General features: G+C 40.2%; 1 long non-coding RNA gene and 1 pseudogene across 3 annotated transcripts in view; one reads left to right on the top strand and one right to left on the bottom strand.

Annotated features, from left to right (window-relative positions):
- The window catches only part of LOC309402100, a 193,560-nt gene that overhangs the window by 165,296 nt on the left and 13,968 nt on the right, over positions 1–14,296 (bottom strand). The window lies entirely within an intron of this gene.
- Positions 3,935–4,506, top strand: LOC309381798 (ras-related protein Rab-2A-like; annotated as a pseudogene). The gene has a single exon. The product of its transcript is annotated as a ras-related protein Rab-2A-like (transcript).

The following is a 14,296-nucleotide window of genomic DNA, read 5'->3' as shown; positions in this document are numbered from 1 at the left end:
GCCGCTGGACAATGTCCATAAAGAGACTCAGAACCACTGTTCCCTCTAAGGTGCGTGGCTGCGTGGCCGTGCAGGTGGCAAGAAAACACCGCGCAACAGTTTCCAACTGCCACACAGTGTTTTGTAATGTCACAGGCGCCGGAGGCTGGGGAGGTCCTTTGCAGGCGGCTAGAACTGGCCGCCCGCAAAGGACCTCCCCAGACTTGTTTTGATGAGCGTGTGGCGACTGAGTTCAGGAAAGCAAGCCCGGGGAGGTCCTTTGTGGGCAGCCAATCCTAGCTGCTTGCACCCGGCGCTGCAGCGAAAATAAACCCCCAAAGCCTTTTCAAAGCTCCTGCCGGCACCTCCACCCATGGTAGCAGCGCTTCCCCCTCTGTTCGGAGCACCTGAGCTGAGCCCCGCATTACCCCTGCCCCCTCCTCCTCTGCTGTGCTTTTGAGGAACCATGATGCCGCGGGAGCCAGTAGGAAGGCAGCAGAGGGGGCGAGAGCAGGAGAAAAAGGCCTCATGGCTTCTCAAAAGCATGGCAGAGGAGGAGAAGGCAGCAGGGGTAACGCGGTGCCCAGCTGAGGTGCTCCGAGTGGAGGGGGACGCACCGCCACCACTGCCACGGGCATGGGCGCCAGCGGGAGCTTTGGCGGCTTCACTCCAAATGTGGTGGTGCTGTTTGAGGAGGAGGAGGAGGAGGAGGAGGAGGAGGAGGAGGAGGAGGAGGAGGAGGCAGCTGTTATTCTGGTGGCTGCAAGGGCTCATCATCGGCATCTTCAGCGGCAGCCCTGCCCCCTGTGAAAAAAACCGAAGATGGAGCAGATCCATGCAGATGACGTCGCCGAAACATGACTGGAGGAGGAATTCTGGGAGTTGAAGTCCACAAGTCTTCAAGCTGTCAGGTTTGAAGACCCTGGGTTTTTTTCTAAAGGGTTAGGGGTGCAAGGGTCTTGCAACTTGACAGCTTTAAGACTTGCATGCTTCAATGCCAGAGTTCCTGAGCCAACATGACTGGAGGAGGAATTCTGGGAGTTGAAGTCCACAAGTCTTAAAGCTGTCAGGTTTGAAGACCCCTGGGTTTTTTTTCCCTAAAGGGTTAGGGATGCAAGGATCTTGTAACTTGACAGCTTTAAGACTTGCGTGCTTCAAATGCCAGAGTTTCTGACCCAACATTTTGGTTGCTAAGCAGGAGCGTTGTTAAGTGATACTATATAACACTTTTAATTAAGCGGGTACCTTGAATAAAGATAACTTTGAGTTTCAAATAATACTGATTTTGTTGTTGTCTTAGGTGACACCTGTGAAAAAAATTCAGGTGCTGCTCAGGCATAAAAATGTGCCACTCAAACACTATACTTTTCTGCTCACACTGAAAAAAAATTAGAGGGAACATTGCTCAGAACCGGAACAAGGTCTTGTGAAGGAGCCTGGACCTTAAACATGCTGTCGTTAGGGTTGGAAACAGCCGTCTCTGAGGACCCTGGGGCAGCAGGGGCTTTGGCACCCAGCTGGGTAATGGCCTTAGCCTTGTGTAGGGTGGATTTGAATAATGTGGGCTTGAAAAGGCCAGAAAAGGCAGGGGCATCTGGAGGAAGGTCATCGTCCTCTGAGAGTTCCTGCTCCTCCTGATCTGGGTTCTCAGGCAGACACTAACCACAGAAGATGTCAAGGAGGGGACACACACCCAGTGACTGGTGCCAGGCATCTCCTTCCTGGATCCAGAGGGGGCAGGATTAGTGGGGCCTGACCCCTCTTTTGTAATCCCTCTGCTATGCCCTGGGAGATGGCTTGGGCGATTACGGCCTGCATGCAATCTGACAGTTCAGGCTCCTGATTCCCCCTGGGCTCAGCCCCACCACTGGTCTTGGAAGGAGGAGTTCCAGTTTCTACCAAGGTAGATGGCTTAGGCTCTCCATAGGTCAGTCTTTATGGATGGGTTCAGAAGTGAAGGAGGGTGCTGGGCCCCTGGATTCGCCCTGAAGATATCAGGGGACAGGTCCTGGGACTCAACTTCCTCGTTAATTAGCCCCAAAGGGTCCCTTAAGAAGGGGGGAGGAAGGACCAGCTCAATCTGTGCAGGGGCCGGTAGATTGACCTTTTGGGCCTGGCATGTGGCCTTCTCAAACTACTTTTTGAGGGCCCGCTGCCTACGTTCTGCATCCCTATGCACACTGATGTGGTCTGATAGGGATGACTGCCCTGTCCTGCCATCCTGCCCTGTCTAGCCCTTTTGCCCTTTCCAGTGGCCTTGGACTGATTAGGAGCACGGGAAGGACCTGTGGCAGGCTGTAGAAGACCCAGGCTACTCCAATCCTGCTGAATCAGAGGTGTCCGCCATCATTCTGGTCGTCTGATGCCTTGGCAGGACTACCCAACAGACAGGAACAGGAGTGATGTTAATCAGTAGCTGCTGCAGTGGTTGGAGTCAATGGGCCAATTGAGGTGTTAAGCTGAAGAAAAAACCCGCGAACCAGGAATGTTGCGCAGTTTGCAGATCACGCAGAGGAGGGCAAAAATGAAATCAAGCTCCTCTGTGCTGGGGTATGACCATAAAGGAGCCAAAAACCCCAGCTCCGCCTAAGGTGACAAGAAAAAAAGGGGTAGATATGGGGGTGGTAGTGACCCAGGCGGAGCCCCAAACTGGGCCAGCTAGCCACTGGGCAGAGATCTGCTTGGAGTCATGCAAGTGGGAATAAACTGCCAGATAAAAAGGGCATGCAAAAAAAAAAAACCAGCCCAGAAAATGGCCACCACTCCTGTAGGGGGAAGGAAGGAAAGGAAATGGTGCCCACACTGTTCTAAGGAGGCCAGAAACTCTCTGGAGCTCATCAGAAGGCAAAGCGAGGCAAAAAAACATGAAAAAGGCTTCAACGAGACATCCTACTCTTGACAGCCGCTGTGATTGGGGCTAGTAAGTCCCCCTGTGAAGCTCCGCTGGCATCTGCAAATGGTGTGGCAGACAGAGCACCCCCACGCCTGCTCCTTCCTCAATTTGAAGGCTGGAAATAAACGGAGTTTGAAGGGAGAAAAGTAAGAGAAAAATGGAACAAAATACAACTAAAAGACCAAGGGAAAAAATAGGAAACAAAAGGTAAATAAAAAGGCGAGTCCAAGCAATTGGTACATTAGAAGCTGGAGCTCAATAAAACTAATCCAAACGGGCCAGACTGAGGAAAAAATTTGGCATTGAAGAGTACCAGGAGGCGTGGCCAAGGAAAAAGATTCCTCAGTCCTAGGGAAACCAGACTAATTTAACCCATTGTTTGGACTCTCCAAGCAGTGCAGAGGAAAAGGGAGCTTGCATGCTGGCACAGCCGAAGGACCAACATGAGAGATTGCTGGTGACTGCTTCAGAAAGGGAAAAGGGGTAGTTAGAAGTTGTGCAGCATATGCAGAGGGGATGAATGACTTCAAATCTTACATAGTACGAGCTCTGACATAGAAGGGCAGAGGGGGCGTCACGCTGCACCACAGAGGACAGACAGTTCTACCAGAGAATGCAGGAGGATGAAGTGGCGGGGATCGGAAAGACATGGTCCACACATATATCTTCAAGTATATCATAATCGGGGACACAGGTGTTGGAAAATCATGTGTGTTGTTGTAGTTTACAGACAAAAGGTTTCAACCAATTCAATCGTAATTATTCTTATTCCTCCTAACTGTTTTTAAATTGTATTTTAAACGTTAAATCTTAATTTTATATCGGGTTTTTACAATTGGGGTATCTTAATGCGGGTCTTTTAACTGTCTATATGATGTAAATTGTTTACCTCCTCCGAGTCCGTGTTTGTGTATCTGTATGTATGTTCTGTATGTACGCCTATGTGTTTTATATATTTTCTGTGTCTTATATGCCCCATTGTACGCCGCCCCGAGTCCTACTTGGAAAGGGAGCGGCTAATAAATTCAAATTTATTATTATTATTATTATTATTATTATTATTATGACCTTACTCTAGGTGTAGAATTTGGTGCTCAAATAATAACCATTGACCAGAAACAGATAAAACTTCAGATATGGGATACAGCTGGGCAGGAGTCCTTCCATTCTATCACAAGGTCATACTACAGAGGGGCAGCAGGTGCTTTACTAGTGTATAACATTATAAGGAGGGATACTTTCAATCGTTTGACAACATGGTTAAAAGATGCCCGCCAGCATTCTAATTCCAATATGGTTATGCTAATTGGAAATAAAAATGATTTAGAGGCTAGAAGAGAAGTGAAAAAAGAAGAAGGTGAAGCATTTGCAAGAGAGCATGGCCTTATCTTTATGGAAACATCTGCCAAAACTGCTTCAAATGTAGAAGAGCCATTTATTAACACAGGAAAGGAAATCTATAAAAAAATACAGGAGCAAGTTTTTGACAATAATAAGGCAAATGGTATTAAAATCGGCCCTCAGCATATTGCTACTAATGAACACTTGCAGGCAATCAAGGACAACAACAAGCTGCTGTTGAACCTAGCTGCCTGATGAGACCTACTAACTTTCATGCTCCCCTCAGATTATGACATGAAATTATTGTAAAATGGCATCATGTTGCAGAAGGCTTTATTCTTCAAATCTTGTACAACTTTAAATAAATGGTTAACATTCACTTGAAATACAGGTTTTGGACATTGTATTCATGTCTATATTTCCATTTAACTTTGAAGTCTATTATTGTGATTACTTTTGTCAAATATTGTCTTGTGCTCTTGATTACGAATTGTATTAAACAATACAAAGTCATCTAAGTACTTTATTCAGTTTATGTAGTTAGGTGGCCCTGCTACTGTGGTTATCTAATGTTTACTATTATAGAACTGTCCTCAATTTTGTCCATTGTCAGAACTAAAAAAAGGGATTCTTAGTCCTGTATTTATCATTTACTTTCTGTATATAGTTTAACAATCTGCTGGGATGTATTTTCCAAGCTATAACTCTTTAATACATTTGCATACATTCAATACATTGAGAGCTTGGAAGTACAAAGCATTGTTAGAAATTGCTTAGCTATTGAAATTTAAATTTATTGATATGTTAGATGTTTGTTGTCTTGTCATTCTAGAGTCCCCATCTCCCCAAAATAATATGTATATTAAGTGGTACCTATTTTAAAGCCATATGTTTGCTATTTGCTCACAACTTACATAACACCTCTTCAGAAATGTATTAACTGTTTGCCTTAATTGTGTCGGTTAAATATATTATGAATAAAAATAGAGAAAATATTGAAAGTCCAAAAAAAAGATTAATAACCATGTTCTAATCTCAATAATCATCTGACGAGTTTCTAATCTCAAAATTGCATTAGATATGCATTCTGGGGCTTGGAATACTGTTTTTGTAAACTTGGTTTGCACAATTTACATCTGTGTGTAATTTAGGGAGGGGCCTAGCTGGGAACCAAAGAGCAGCTGAGCCAGGGATTTTGCTGTGAATAATTTGAGAGCTGTAGGGATATAGCCTCTACATTTTGTATTGAAGAATCTTAGGAAGGCTGAACAACTTTTTTGAACCTGTGCGATCAACACACTGGTGTTTGTATTCCTAACCCTGAGTCTTGTAAGGCAACACTTAACTATTTGAATACCACCATCTGCTCAATTTCTTGCCTTAATAAAGCTTCCTGAATATTTTAGTGAAGACGATTAATATGGAAGTTTCAGATGAGATCTTTTTCACTGTTCTAGCACATTAGGATTTGATTGTGTATCTCAGGCCAATTGGGATCTTCAGATAATAGCATAAAGCATTATCTGCATAATATCCATAACTGCAATTCTAAACAGATGGAAATTTGGATCTGTGAGTTACTTTGCTAACCAGTTGACATATAAATTCAATAGACAGGAGCTAAAAAATGGTTCTGTCTTCCTCCAGTACCCAATCTAGTGTAGGGATTGGGTCGCAAATCTTATTCTGATTCTAAAATCTTGATATAATTTCTGATTTAGAAATAATAGCCTCATGTTTGTGCTTAGGTCTTCTTAGGTTTCCCCAGAGGAGAGGTCTTCGGGTTGAGCCAAATGCCGAGTTTTGGAAGTAAAAAATGCCACATAGAAAGAAACTCAAAGGACTTCCGGTAGTGATGTCACAGTGAGGTGGACGGGGGAAACGGGACTCTTTTTATTCCCATCCGATTTTGCCTGTCTCGAAATCTTCAATGGTCAAAATTAACCCTGGAGGGGTTTATGAAGGTAAAGGGGAAGCACCGAGGACTACATGGAGAAAGGCAATCTCCCGCTAGAATGAGGGGAAACCCCTTGGACCTGACAGGAGAGAAGACAGTCAACATGGTGACCCAAAGCTGTGACAGCTTGGTGAAAGACAGGAAGGGAAGAATCAAAGAGTAATGTGACTATACAGGGTGAAACATTTCTAACTTTCTGTAAATGAAGCTATTCTGATTTAATATTAAAACTTTGTGAAAAGTGGAACTCAAAAAAATGGTGGAACAGGACATCTGCTCCCCAAAAATAGCAGCAAATAAGTTTTTAGAGCTACTGACAGATCTGGAAATGAATGGGAGAAACTAAGGAACTAAGCTTGAGCGAAAAGAAAGCCTGGGTGAACTACCTTGAAAGAACTTTAAATATTGGAAGATCAGTAAAAATATATTTATTAATACCTATTGGATTGATTAGTATTTATTGGATTGATTATTATTTTTTGGATTGACATTGGATTTGGAACATTTGAGGGGAAACTTTCTGAGCATTTAAAAGAGAGTAAGAGTGCCATATACTGTCCAGAAGAGACTGTAAGAAGTGACTGTGGTCAGATTTATAAAGACTCCATAACGACTTTTGAGATATCCTGAGACAATTGGTAAGCAGCTGGAGCTGTGGAAAAGTGAAAAAAGAAGTACTCTTTGTGAACTTGGAAATTGTGTTTTCATCTAGGTACGTCTCGGAAAGGAAAGCTTGGGTGACCTGATGGGTTTGGGGGCCTTAGTGGATTATATATTCTAATTCTTAAAAGGATTTGTAAAAGGAATAAAACAATAGCAGCGCAGACAGATCTATTTAGATTATAAATTTAATTGTTGGAAGAAGAAGAATAAAGGAAATACCAATTTCATTGTATTTAAGTACAATGAGAATAAAGATTATACTTATACCCTTAAGTATGAGTAATTAACAGACCTGACAGAACTATTAATATCATATTAATAGTGTAGACTAAAGACTTATTTTTGTTAAATGGTGATGATTGGAAAATTTTGATTTTGGATATATTTCTACAGATACAATACCAGGGAATTGAAGGAGGTACACCTGGGGTGTGTGGGAAGGTTTTTCTCTGTGTAGATATAACCATTTTGTCTTTCCTCCCCTGACAAGCTTCCCGCTGATTATTAGAGATAATAAATATATCAAATATGTCTAATGTAAGAAGGCTGCATCTACACCCTCAGCAGCAGCAGCAGCAGCATCAAGCCCATCCAACCAAAGATCAATAAAGTATGCTAGATCTGGAGAAAACAAGTTCCCTTCAGAGTATGCAAGTGATGTTACTATCGATCCAAGAAGCAATGACCAAAAGTCAGGAAGCTATGTCAAAAAACCATTATGAGATTAAGAATGATATAGGGGAGATGAAGGGAGATATATGGAAGATGGATGAAAAGATGAGGAATTTTCAGCAAATGATAGTGAAGAATGAACAGAGGATGTAGAAAATGGAAATAAAGTCTGAGCAAACAGGAAAAAATGGAGGAAATGGACCAAAATGTATCACAGGCCAACAAAGAATTAGAAGAGACAGTAATTTTTCTAATGATGGAGAAGGCAAGCTACTATTTGAGATTTCAGAACATCGTGAAAGAGGAAGACCTAGCTGACGTGATGACAGGATTGCTGGCTGGACTACTACAGAAAGATAAACAAGAGATAGAAAGGAAAATTGATGAAATATTTAGAATAATAATAATAATAATAATAATAATAATAATAATAATAATAATAATAATAATAATAATAATAATAATAATAATAATAAAAAATTTAAATTTATTAGCCGCTCCCTTTCCAGACAGGACTCGGGGCGGTGTATATAAAACATAAAACATGTATACAAACACATAAACATACATATATACAGGACATACATGCACGGAGGAGGTAACAAATTACATCACATTGGACAATTAAAAGTCACCATTAAAATACCCCAATTGTAAAAACACAATTTAAAATTTAAAAATTTAAAAGAACTGTCAGGAGGAGTAAGAAAAATTTACGGTTGAGCCAGGCCAGATAATTGAAAGAGGTGGGTCTTCAACTGTACACGGAAGGAGCGGAGATCGGAAGTAGTCCTGATGTCACGGGGGAGGTCATTCCATAGGGCTGGGCCCATCACAGAGAAGGCTCTGCTCCTGGGTGTCGCCCCCCGACACTGTTTGGCGGACGGCACCCGAAGAAGTCCTTCTCTGTGTGAGCGGATTGGTCGTAGGGATGTATGGGGCAGGATATGAATTATGTAAGAAGACACAAACAACCAAAAAAGTTACTAAAAAGATGTTGAGATATGAAATATATAAAAGAACTAGAGAGAACCCCTTGGAGTATAAAGGGAGAGAAATCATGACTTTAAAACAGATCCCCAGGAGAGTTAGAGAGCAGAGGAGACAATATCAATTTTTGACAGCACAATTGATTAAATATAATGCGACTTTCAGATGGCTGATACCAGAAGGAATTCTGGTCACCTGGCAAAACGTAGGGTGGGTACATTAAATAAAGCATATGAATTCTTATAACACCATTTCACTGCAAATGAAGAACAGGGACACAGAGAGGAGGTAGAAAGTAAAAGTCAAGAGGAAATACAAATAGAAGAAAAAGCCCTAGATCAAGAAGAAAGAGAGAAGGGGAGAAAGGAGCGGGCAAAACGAGAAAATGCAATAATAAAAAGACAGAGGGAGATAAAACTAGAAGGGTAAGACCTATATACAAATGAAAAGATGTAAGAAGCAAAGATGTTATCTATTAACATAAATGGATTGGACTCTCACATGGAAAGGGGAAAAAATCTTAACAAAACTACAAAGATTAAGATTGGATATAATTCGTCTTCAGGAAGTGCACATTAAAAAACAACATGGCAACTTATTGGAATACCCCAAAATCGGTAAACTATATTCAGCATTAGCACATTGAAAGAAAAGAGGAGTGGCATTATATGTTAGAGAGTCATTAAAAGCCAAACAAATATAAAGAAGGGAGAATACTAATGGTAAAGTTTCTAATAAACCAGAAACAGATCCTTTTGATTGCAATATATGTTCCAAACAATAGGAAGAGTTCTACAAAAGACTTCATAAAAAAAATAATTGAAATGGACCACAAAAACATACGTATGATAGGGGACTTTAATTGTGGACGCCAAAATAGATTATAGAAGTAATTTTTTAAAGTAAAAAAACAAGGACACTTCCAAAAATCTTTTTTGAAATGACACAAGAAATAGGCCTATAGGATATATGAAGAGCGAAACCCAGCCAAATCAATATACATTTTACTTGAATAGGCACCAATAGGCATGTCAAGAATAAACATGGTATGTCTGATGTCAGAAACAAGGACAGATGTTCAAGAGGTAGATATAGAAATGAACATATGAGCAGACAATAACTCCATAAAAGTTACATGGAAGGGACAAAGAAGGAAACCGAAATGGACACTGAATCAAACTATTTTAAAAGACAAGGAGTTTATTCAAATGATGGGAAAAGAAATGGAATTTTTCTTCAAAGAAAATAGGAAAAAAGAAACATCACTGCAAACTGTTTGGGACATGGCAAAAGCATATATCCAAGGATTAGCAATAACATATATAGCAAGAAAAAGGAAAGGAAAAAACAGGAACATACACTATAGAGCTTAAAAAATTGGAGACAGAATTGCAGAATGACCCCCCCCCCAAAAAAATAAGAGAAAACTGATCTAATAAAACATAAATTGAACCTAATAGTACAAGAGGAAATCGCACCAAAAATTAAAATAGCAAAACAAATTTGTTTTGAAAATGCAAATAAGCCAGGTAGATGGCTAGCATACAAACTGAAAAAAGAGAAAGAGAAGAAAACGATACACAAACTGATAGACGAGAAAGGAATTCTCCATTACTACAATGAAGACAAAAAATAATCCAGAAATTTTTTAAGGAAATTCTACAGTCAAGAAAAAAATGGCAGAAGATACAGTAAAACAACATTTGGAAAAATGTTGAGAGCAATGTTAAACAAAAAAATAACGACAATAACATTCCATTCCAATATTGGAAATAACAGGAACAATTAAAAGACAAAAAACAACAAAACACCTGGACCAGATGGGCTTCTGGCAGAACTCTATAAACATTTACAAGAGACAGTAGGACTGTCAAGGCTGAAGGTCTGTAATGAAGTGCTATCAAAGACCAAGCTCCCCAAAACATGGACATAAGCATATATTATATTAATACCAAAAGAAGATACAGATTCCCAACATATAAAAAACTACAGACCAATATCATTATTAAATGTAGAGTACAAAATATATGCCTCTATAATTTCAGTGGGATTAAAAAGATTCCTAAACGAATTTATACATCCTGATGGAAATGGTTTCATACTTAAAAGACATCTAAAAAATAATATGAGGATTATCTTGAACATATTGGAATATTACGAAGCCCATCCTGAAAAACAGCTAGAGTTGATTTTCTTGAATGCACAAAAAGCCTTTGATAATATGAGCTGGGAGTTTATTACAATTGAAAGGTATGGGCTTTAGTGAAAACTTTGTAAATACGATCCAAACAATATATTCCAAAGAAACAGCGAAAGTGTTAGTAAAAGGGAGACAACCAATTTTTTTAGCATAAGTAAAGGCTCAAGACAAGGATGTCCACTATCTCCTCTATTATTCATACCAACCCTGGAAGTCTTGTTTAGAAAGATTACACAAGATCCAGAAATAAAAGAAATAAATTCCAAATTTTATTTGGAAATAAAAAAAGAACATTACAAAGTACAAGCATTCGCAGATGACTTAGTATTCATTTTGTACATTGGAGTATTCTTATTTATCAGTGACTGAAAAAGCATGCTTATGATCTTCTATTATGACTTGAAGTTGTTGGATTTGTTGTAGTTCTTACAGAGTCACTGAAATTAGTTGCTTTAGGAGTTACATTAAAGCAAACAATGGAAAAAACGCTCTGGTGTCACCTCAATAGTAGAACTCATTGCTTAGAGATGTCTGGCTTTACCTGTGACTTTTAAAGACCAAAATGTATTCTTGAGTTTTTTTACTATACTGTATGTATGTATGTATGTTTGGTTTTTTGGCAGAAAAGCAAAATTTAAACCACATAAATTCATCAATTAAGCATTTCCTATTCTTTGACATTGGAGCATGCTTAATTTTAACTGTTCTATTATTACAGTGTTTCAAAGCCACTGATTGGGAACTAGGGAACAAATATTTGTCACCCTTTGTATGACAGAAGAATACTTTCTTCTTCTTCATTCACTATGAAGTAGTTTTTTCCACTAAATATATTCAGCTATTTTAACCTTTCATTATATAACTTTTTTCTACTCTGCCAATTTACTTAATTACCCTCTGATACTCTTTAAAGTACTATGTGGAACTAGACAAAATCTTCTTTATGAAGTCTCACTAATTAAGAATAAAATGGAAGTGACTTGCAGAGATGTTGCAGGTAATTTCCTTTATAGATGAATACTTTGGATTCACATCATAAAGCTTTAGTTACTGTACTGAGTTTAATTTGCTTCTCATAAAAAGCTAGTTCCTTTATGACAATTTATGTACTTGACACATACATTGGAAAGGCATTGTGACATAATGGTGTAGGAAGTTATCACCCAGCCCTCTCCCAGAAAAATGAAATATCCTAGGAAATATTGATAAGGCAGAATATTATATTTTCCTGGATGTGAAAAAGGGAGAAACACATTTTAAACACAGAGTAAATTCCTGCAGCTTCCTGCTCATCCCCACTTTGTCAATGGGCCATTAAGAAGGCCAAGCTAGTCCACTTTACATAATAAAGAGTTCTCCCCTTCAGCTCCAGGGGGGATGGCAATGAAGGCAGGATGATATTGCCTTTTACTCAACTGACCACATGGCATCTAAACTCAATCAAACCTGGATTCAAAACTCAGCAGCCTAGAGGGTTGCCCCTGCATGGGCCCATGTGAGTCTGGCAACCAATCAGAATACATTTCTTACACAGGAACAGGAAACAGATAGGTGGGGCAGAACAGATTATAAAAATCCCTGCAAGCCCTTCTTCAGCCCTTCTCTTCCCTTCTCTTCTTCTCCACGAACATTGAAGCATGTGATCACCTTTTCTGTTCAGGGCTCAAGCCATGTGGTCCTGTCCACCATTAAACCATCTTTCCAAGCAGCCTCCATGTCTCCAGTGTCTTTTTCCCCACTTGGAGCCGAACCCAGAAGGACATTTCTTCCAACAATTGGCGACCACGAAGGGACTCCAAGCTAGCCTAACAAATGGATATGGCCCAGGTAAGCCTCCCATGCCGGCACAGACCCCATTGAGTCTGTGGGTGGACTTTATCTTGGCCTTAACCATTTGGATCTAGATTTTAAAGGGGTTTTGAGTTTGAGCTCAAAGGCTGCCTGGAAAGAAGGTGAGTACCTCTAAATTTTAATTCTCTAAATTTAATTTTAAAGCATGGCAAAGCATGGGAAATGTGTGTATGCCTGTATGTGTGTGAGTGATGAAATCTTTCTCCCAATCACAGCTGGATCCTGGTTCCTCTATGTGTTTTACCAAGAGAGCCTGGAAAGTATTAGGGTCAGGCCAGAGCACGGACCTTCTGTTAGGGAAAGGAGAGTGTGTGTGAAAATGGATGGAAAAGTGAATGAATATTTTTTGTTGTTGTTGCTTTGTCCTGTGAAAGCAAAAAAAGAAAAAAAGCAAAGGCCCATGGTGTAAAAGAGTAGAGGTGCCTGGTACTAACTGCAGAGAGAGGGGCAGAGGTCCTCAAGGATCACTTTTTTTGATCCTCAAAACCCAGGTGATTCCCTGAGAGAAGGGGCCGAATACTTCGTAGGGAATCGAAGTCCTTCCCAGAATCTTTTTTTTTCTGAAAACTTACGGTGGGTGGCACCCGGCTAGGCCAAAGTGAGCCCTGCATGTAAAGGGTCATGGGAAGTGTTAGCTCGTGGGTGGCCAGAAGTGCCCTCGGAGATTTCCTTAGATGCCAAGATTTTGGCTGAGAGCAAGGAAATTGTGTGAGAAATGGGCTTTGCTGAAAGATGACACAGGAAAACTAATTTGGCTACATAAAGGTACTTAAAAGAAAAGGGAAATGTTGAAATGTTTCTTTTTTTTCTCTTGTCTGTCTCTTTCTCTGTCTTCTATGCAACCACGTGGTTTTTGTTTGTTAAGATTTGTGCCTTCCCCAATTTAACTGAGATTCAGGGTGGGAATGATTTTGTTTGTGAAATTCATGAGTTTTGTTATGCCCTCTTTGTCTCTGTGTGTGTATGTCTAAGTCTTTGTGTGCCCTCGAGGTAATTGTAACTATAAAATGTCTCCAATCCCCCCCCAAAAAAAGACAATAATTTTAAAGTGTTCAAAGAAAGAAAAGAGTAAGCTGGCAGAAATTGCCTTCGCTCAGTTTGTTGGGCCCACAAAACTGAGTGAAGGTGGAGGGAATCTTTGCTTTGCATCTGTTTTGGCCAGCAGAGACAGAGTAAAGATATTTTTTTCTTCCTTCCTTCCTTGCCTATACCTTAAAGTAACAACCCAGGAAATGTTTGCAAGAAAAGTTTCATCCTTGCATTTATTGTGTGCTTAAATGATTTTACCTGTTCATTTCTTTCCTGAAGCATGTGAATCCAGACCCCATTTCTCATCTGTGATATCCCCATAATGTTTATCTGTTTATCTGCTTAGTAACTAATGGTTTTATTTTTTCAAACTCTGCCTGCAAGCTATTTACCCCCCCATGCCCCTCCCTTACCTCTAATCCTCCAACAATGCCTTTTCTGTGGGGGGAGGGAACCTTGTTCTCATGTTTTTCAGCCCTAGAAGATTGTACTCTTCAGGTGAGTATAGATTTTTTTTTCCTTTGGGGGGAGGAGGAGAGTGTCGCCTTGTGTGTGCATGTATGAAATGAAGGAAATTCCTACTAAAGGTTTGCCTTCAACCTGAGTAAAAACCCTCTGCACATTTTTCTGACCAACCTACTCTATTAGTCCTAAAGTAAAAACCTGGCCTCCAGAAGGCAGTTTTGATTTAGATTTTGTCAACAAATTTGCTGATTTTCTG

This window comes from Natrix helvetica (genome assembly GCF_964273705.1).
Source record: "Natrix helvetica genome assembly, chromosome: Z".
Lineage (NCBI taxonomy): Eukaryota > Metazoa > Chordata > Lepidosauria > Squamata > Natricidae > Natrix > Natrix helvetica.
The sequence above is the reverse complement of the archived record's forward strand: the minus strand, read 5'-3'. Positions and strand labels throughout refer to the sequence as shown.